The following is an 8192-nucleotide window of genomic DNA, read 5'->3' on the forward strand; positions in this document are numbered from 1 at the left end:
CAATCCCCCCTCTCCCATTCCGAACCCCCCCTCTCCCCCACACACACGCACACTCACACACTGAGCAGAATCCAGCCAATGCCATATCCTCAAAATTAATGCGATTGTCTCTTTTTCGGAAAAAAAAGAAAACTTATAATGTCATCATTAAAACGCCAGTCTAAACTTAACCGCATCATTTTATTCCGTGCACTCACTCTAAAAGGCTCTTCTCTTTCTTACTTTAAAACACTAAACGAACCTTCTCTCCGAAACGTTATTTACTGTTAAGAGAATCTCCGCTAAAGTACATCGGCTACAATTTCCCTGTTAATTCATGTAACTTCTACTCTGCTTTCAGCTTCAACCCCCCCCCCCCCCAATCTAGAAAATTAACAAACATCCCTCCATTATTCTCCCCCCCCCCCAACCTGACGTTCACATCCGGGATCCAACGAAAATAAGGGTCTTGAAGGAAAGAGAAATGGCTGCTGTTTTCACAGTCTCTATCTCTCTCCCTCCTTCTCGCAGCCTACCCCCTCTCCTCCCCCCTTTTTCCCTTTCGAATCCAGTCCTTAACATTTTTTCGAGACCGGGATCTGGGGCGAAAAATGTCCGCATGTTTTCCTTCCCAGATGCTCAGGGCTGTGGTAGAGGTCGTCTCTTCCTGCCCCTCCCCCCGTTCTCTTCAACCTCTCTGCCTCTTCTCCCCCCCCCCCTTTCCCCAAAATCCACCACCCACCTTAAACGCGTCAGTGTGATGATGCTAGAGAGGAAAGGAGGAAGACTTGTGTGCCTGTGATCGCCGAAAGAGAGAGGACACAGAGCTGCTGTGGTCTGCCTGTCTGTCCACAAACTTTGAGAGCCCAGCGGGAGTCGTTGTGACGTGACACTAGTAGTGTCCACAGCCCGTCTGGTTCTCCGTCGTGTTTTGTCGCATCACGGCGAGGCGGATTATCTCATAACATTAGATCGCGTCTTACTGTGTGGACGTATCATTACGTAAAGTGTGTGTTGGTATTGACTAATGACTTCAATTGACTGTTTTATTCACTTTTATCTTTGGAGTGTTGACAGATTTCTTCGACTTTCATCCGTGAGACACGTTTTAGAACACTTTTGAAAGTGGTGTGCGCGTACTTTGTGCGGTTTATTAATTACTGTTCAAACTTTTATTTTAGTTCTGTAAGTTGTAAGTCTATTGGTATTACAGGTCTGCGTTCTGTTATTGGGAAAAGATTCTTTTGATTTGGCTTTAAGTTTGCTTTGAGACTGTTCCTGGTGTCTTTGAATCGCTGATTTAACCTTGAGAAGTTTTTCTTCCAATGAAGTGTTACTGGTGCTGGCTTTTAATTTGAAACTTTTAAGTTTTGCACTTTTTAAGCTCTTTTTCGGTGAAATAATTTGATGGAATCAGCTTAGCTTTGCTAATAGGTGGTTGACGGGTGTTCTGGTGTAGTTTGCTCCTTCGTACCTATCAAACATTTATCGTAATGGTCTCTCCTCCTTTTTTCTTTTTTAAAGTTATTCTTTTGTAGCACCTCGTACCTTCGGCACTTTTATGATCTAGCTGTGTCGCAAGTGCCGTAATACTCTGCTAAAGCTAACAAATTAGTTTTGCTTATGTAAAAATCGGAAGTGGCAAGCGAGATTTGCCTCATGTAGGCGTTGTCTTTATCTTGAGTCATGCCTCTTACTGTAAACACCTATGGCATTAGTGACGCTGTGAAAAATACCCAAAACAATTCACTATCTAAATTAAATCATATTGTTCTTTAAAAACTTAAACAGCTCCCATTCGTCCCGTGAATGCAAGCAAAAACGATCATTGTTGTGGAATATCCGCGAAAATGTCTAACGTAAGCCAAACAGACCTACGTCATGGCCAACTCTTCAAGGGCGTAGCGGACACATAATATTGAGTCCGATCAGCAACAGACCAAAGACCGTGTGGCGGCGCATTCAGAATCATCATACTCGTATCAGAAACACGATTTTGCATATTTCATAGTTTGCATGTTGTAGCTTGCAGTACAAAAAAAAATTCAGATAAAACAAACAACAGTTAAATGATCTGTGTATGGATAACAAAGCTATGCTTCTTTTTTAAAGTACCCCAAAATCAGCGTGTCTTCTAGCGATGTCGAATGCCAGAATGCGGGTCCTCAATAACGTAATAAGTACAGCTGGCTTGTGTAACGATAATAGTATTATTATGTTTGACTCGATGTCATGATCAGGTCAAAGCAGCTTATTTCGGGGGGCACTTACCGGTGTCTGCGGAGTGATGAAAGATCTTGTCAGTTTGTTAATGTTTTAGCGTGTGTGATCTGCAGCTTGCTGTGTGCGCTTTAGTGGAAGCCGAGAATGTTTTTGAGTCGTGGTCTAGGGTCTGCTGGGGTACCAATAGCTGTTGTTAAGCGCATAGAGCATGTTGTAGAGCGTGGATGTGCGCTATATAAATGCAATTCTTATTCTTATTCTTATTCTTTTTCTTATTCTTATTCTTTTCTTTTTATTATTATATGGTTAGGCCCTTGGCGGTTGCAAAAGAATGGCGTGAGTTCGATTCCTCTTTAGGACATTTTTATTGTCGAGTGGCACTTTCCTCCTGGGATCGCTGAGTCCCACTCTTAGTGTCTCTTTTTGTTCTTGTCAGGCAGCGTCAAAGCAGCCCACCTCTGATTTCATCTAATTTGTGTCTATGGGGGCGTTGGAAAGTTACGAATCAAGGCCTTATACCGCTTTGTTATTGTTACGTTTGGGAGGTCTTTACAAAAGCTGACATTTGATTTTCGTATCCTTTGTCTCATTGGATAGGTCATAAAGCTTACTAAAAAATTGTGGTTGCACAAGTATTGTATCCTACAAAATACCTACCCCTAAAAAGCAACAAACAAACAAACAAAATACTACTTTTTTGTAAGATCGTTTTGGATCTATCTGATTGTTTCCACTTGTTTAGCTTGTTCAAATGACACGGTTCAGATTTGCCGTCTGTACACAGTGTTGTGTACACATTATTTGTGAGTGTAATGGAGGGCAAATAACCCCAGTCCTTTTTCCTCTTCCCAAGTGGAGTAGTTTAAATACTCGTTAAAAGTATCGACTGAAAGTTAATAGAGAAAACATATATACAGAGTGTATGCATGACTCACGCCTCCGTTATCTCCATCATTTATTTACTGGGTGGATGCGTCTTATCAGTTTCAAGAATAGATTTTGCTTCTTTCTTATTTTTAGACATGGCTCGTGAGGCAACACTGTTTCTCATTCTGTTATAGTAGAGAACACAGCTGATTGGGTACGACTATGGGGAGTCTTTTATTGATTCAAAACGGTACTTTTCATGGGGTTAAACAATTTTTTTTTTATTGATACACTTTATAAGGAAGTACGCGCGTTTGGTTGGCCTTAATGTAGATTGTACGTAGAACGTTGCATCTATAAAGTATGTGCGTAAACAGATTTTGCGATGTGAAACGCACGCCAAATTTTTTGAGCACCCCCCCCCCCCCCCCGCAAAAAAAAAAAAATAAAAAATAAAAAATAAATAAATAAATTATTCGATATCCTTTTCGTAATGGATTTTAGTTTGGAAAATAATATAATGCTATGTGATTGAGTTGACTTTAGATTTTAAGAAGTCTGACTGGCTAAATTTAGTTGTTTCACGCAGATTAGCAGGCATGCAGGCGCATATGAATTTAACTCTATTGTAGCAAAATGTTATGAGTATTTTTAGCAATATGACGGGACGAACGACTTGAGGGAATCATAGCTTTGTTTACAAATCCAAAACAAGACAAAGCGGAAGGAGACGCCGCCAAGCCGGAGACTGCTTGTCGAGGGGAGAAACATGACGAGCTCGCCACTGTTTGTGGAAATGCCGAGTCTGCCTTTTGTCATGGAGGGAAAGATGAAAGAGACTGCGATTACAGTAATACCGCCCTCCTAACTCCCGTTGTGTTACCTCTTTGTTCGCTACCGTCAAAAAAAGTTATTATTATCTTCTATGATCGTGTGATCTCTAAAGTGGCTGCCGGAAACAGTCTGCAAGGAACTTTTGAGGTCAATCAGTTCTGTCACATTTGTTCTTCCAGGTACATTGTACATTGTGGCGGTTCCTCTCAGTTACCTTATGATGTAGGAGTGGCGGCAGACAATATTGGGACGCGCCGTGAGCTCAATTATTTCATATCCTGCTGAACAATGGAGCGGATGACTCTGTTTTGAAACTCCAATAGGGCCTTCTGAACTTTGGTTGTTTTCGGCCCACCCATTTGACTCGGCCCTATTGGATATGGACTTAAATCCGGAGGTCCTGACCCTTAAATGAACTTACAGTGTTTATATTATGGTCGTTAAACATGCAGTTTCAATTACACAGATAATACTGTGGACTCCACCCCGTCCATTGACCCTCTTTTCAAAGTGAAGTGTAGGACAGTCATCAGAGATCAGTGGGTTTTTTTTCAGATATGCTTTCCGTTGAACAATTTTTATCGAGTATATTGGTCTTTCTGCTTGGATGTTGCTTCCCTATCAGCCCAGCTCAGCTCTGACGGGTAGGGCCGAAGTCCTTCTCCTGGATGTAATTGTGTTGATGAGGGGGAAAAAACCCTTCCTTAAAAATGAAAACATCTACGCCGAATGGTTTTCATGTTGCTAATGTGCTTATCTTTACTCATGCAATACTAAACTTTCTCAGGTTTAAATCGGTAGTACAATTGTCGACTGTTGAAGCATGCAGAAGTTTCTGCTTCAGAAAGTCTTGTAAATAGGTATCTTTGTATCTTCTCTTGACCTTTTGCTCTCGTACCCGTGCTCACTCGGCGGACCTCGACGCCCTCACTAGTCTCAAGGGAATCAGCAGAATGTCTGGTGACGTCAGTGTAGGAATAACCTGTGAAAGGAGACCTCTATCCATCTCAGAAGTAGTCTGTTTTATACCATACGATTTCGTGATTGGTGATTTCTTGAGCCTGTCAGGTAAAAAACGGGCAATTTTCGAGATATTTTTGGCCGGCGTCTGTGGTGTATCAGTATCAGATAAACGCTTTGCCATCGCACACAGAAGATGATTCGATTCCCTTGTGAGGATTTTAAAAACTGATTCAAAGTCTCCCGTCTGTCTGTTGGGATGCTGTATCTATTTCAACCCAGGCTGGTCCTAGCAGGCAGGCTGGCAGCGGCTCGCCTCCTAAAATGATCCAGATAGTGTTTATAGGGAGTGTAAAACATCTACAATTGCAATAGAAATTACGAGCTGTGTTTGTTGCTCATATTGCATAACATCTCTTTTCTATGAAGAAGACAATCGACTTTAATTTGTGCGTGGTTTGAGGGCGAGACAAAAAGTCCTACTTCCTTTCTTTCTCTCTGTTGCTTCTTTCTTTATGTTTCACTCTTTACCAGCACCGAATAACCCTCACCGTGTCGACGTGCGTCTCTTTACTCAAGTGAGGTATTTTTTTATCGTTAGTGCACCATTACATCTCATTACTATAACGAGGATACTCGATCTCTGTTTGCTGTTCTTTCCATCTCTTGCTATACCTCCGCCGGCAGCAGTGGTACACATAATTTGTCGGTAAAAGTCTCTTTTAGCACCCCCCCCCCCTTTCCACATTCTTAAAATAAGTTAAAAGTATCTTTAGTGCTTGACGTCATACTGACCCACATTTTGCTTCACAGAGAATAGAGACCCCGGATGTGTGTATAGTAGATCAAGTGATTTCCAAATGGAGGGCGCAGGTTTACTTCTACCCAGCTTACAGACGAACTCGGCCGTATTGCTGGTGTTTGAGGATTTTTTTCTCCCTTCAAGAGTGCTTCATTTCTGGTCGCGTTCTTCCCATAATGTATCCATTCACAGTACAGTACTTGTTTCTGACGAAGAACTCACGAGTGTTCCGTTGTCCAGTAGGGGGTTAACGGTATCTCACTCTGCCCGAGTTTGCCTCACAGTAGTCGAAACAGCCCGCCTTTTAAATACTCTATATTTTGTCGCTAGGGGTTTTCTCATTTGCAATCCATAAATTTATTTCTACCAATGGGCCAGGTGTTCTGCCTTCAAAGTGGACCCTGCAGGGCGTTTGATTAACACACAAACAAGCAAAACTGAACCTACTCACTCGCACGCACACAAATATTCCCTAAAACTCTGAGAGACGTTCGCTTTCCACGTTGAGTGCGAACATACTGACACGGAAAAGACACACACACACACACACACACACACACACACACACACACTCTTACACACTTACGCGTGCGCACGCACGCGAGCAGGCGCACCCGCACACGAATACACTAGAATCGAAACACCTCCATATCAACAATAGCTCCATTTATAGCCCCTCTCTCTCCTCCTTTTGTTGGTCTTTGAATGACTTTGCTCGCTGCGCCCTTTGCTGTCTCCGTCCTGCCACACACGGTCCTGCTCTATTCTCAGACCGCCGTCAAACACGTACGTTTGACCAGGCAGCAGTTGCAGCGTCCTGGTGGGCTAATTACGTATTTGTCCCTGAAGAGGTGGACCCCCAGTCATATTTGGCGGCAACAAACAGACTGACTTCTGGCTTTGCGATGCCTTGCCTTTCTCACATTGTGTCCTGCCTACAAGGTTTTGTCTTTCCTCTCATTCGGAGATTGTCTCTCCGGCAGATTATTCTTTCTTTTTTCCCCCTCTCTGTTTTTACTTCTTTTTTTTTTGCTTGAAGGTTGTTGTCTCTCCTGAAGTTTGTCTTCCTTTTGATGTGTTTGTCCGTTCTCCGCTAGCATGAAAGAGCCGTCTGAATTTCTTGGTCTTTCTAGATAAATTCTGCCTCTTTTTGTGTGTTCAAGTGCTCTTATTCGTGCTCTTTCGGGCCCGACCCGGTGTTATAAATAGATGCAAACTCTCGTAAGAAAATACTGTGAAAAAAAAAAGTAAATAAACGGAGAGGTGTGGTCCCTGATCTCGGGACGTTCTTGGTAATAATATGGTTGGAGTGTCTGAGTGTCTTCAGACATCTGAGAAATGTTGCCACTCGTGAGCTGAACAGAAGAAAGACAAATCTGTAGCTTGAAGTTACTTGAGATTTTCGTGCATTCTTACTTCGTTTAGAATGTGTCATTAGATCGGTTGGTATCACACCAGGCTATGGTGTTGATGACCGTGGTTTGAATCTCCAAATGTGGGTGGTTGGCGGGTACTCTGGTGTGGTTTTCTCCTTCTTTCCTATCAAACATCTATCCTCCTTGTCTCTCCACCTTCTTTTTGTGTTTGTTACTCTCTTGCAACACCTTTTAAAAGTTTTAGTAAGTGTTTTTCGGCACTTGCAACGCAATAAAGTCAATTAAGTGCCGAAGATTAGAAATGTTACAAGAGAGTAACAAACACAAAAAAGAAGGAGGGGAGATTCATAAAGATAATAGATGTTTGATTGGAAAGAAGAAGCAAACCACACCAGAGTTCCCGCCGACCAGCCACGTAACACCTCTAATCTTCGGCGCTTATATGACCTTATTGTATTGAAAGTGCCGTAAAACACTAAACGAAAACAAACGAACCTCCAAGTATATCTGTATCTCCATCTTTCTCCTGGGATCCTTTGTCCCATTCATCCCGTGTTTATTCTGACAGGTAGCCCCCTTCCCCTCATCCTCTAAATCTAAATTATGTCGATGGAGGCGTAGAACGTACACAAATAATTAGCTTCTCGTTGTATGTAAACAAATACTATAATATCCCCTGCTTATCAAAATGATAGTTGGCTTCGGTAGCCTAGTGGTTAAGCTGTCAGACTCGTAGTCGTGTCCTTGGGAAAGACACTTTTCACGAATTTCCTATTTGTCACGGTCCTTTCGGAGATGGACGTTAAAGTGGGGGATCTCGCCTTTTAAATAACCCAGTAGTGTTAACAGCGGGTAAAACCTGCACCGTTTCACCATCAAAAGGACGTAATTGTATAACCCTTTTGACGTACCTTGTCAAGACGCTGTGGTCTATTCATTGCACACATTGGTTCCACAAAGAACATCAAAGTGTGTGAGTGTTTGCAGCGCAAGTTTACGTTCCCGAACTCATATATGAACAGAACACATGCATCTACGCACACATGTACAACCAAATACATAAACACACACACACACACACACACACACACACACACACACACACACAGACACACACACACACACACACACACACAGGCACCTATACTTTT

The 8192-nt window shown here is 42.4% G+C and overlaps 1 protein-coding gene across 1 annotated transcript in view; it reads left to right on the forward strand.

Annotated features, from left to right (window-relative positions):
- Positions 1-8192, forward strand: part of LOC101852201 (platelet binding protein GspB) — a gene marked incomplete in the record, with an annotated part of 172951 nt that overhangs the window by 82101 nt on the left and 82658 nt on the right.

The sequence above is a fragment of the Aplysia californica genome, unplaced genomic scaffold, assembly GCF_000002075.1.
Source record: "Aplysia californica isolate F4 #8 unplaced genomic scaffold, AplCal3.0 scaffold00421, whole genome shotgun sequence".
NCBI lineage: Eukaryota > Metazoa > Mollusca > Gastropoda > Aplysiida > Aplysiidae > Aplysia > Aplysia californica.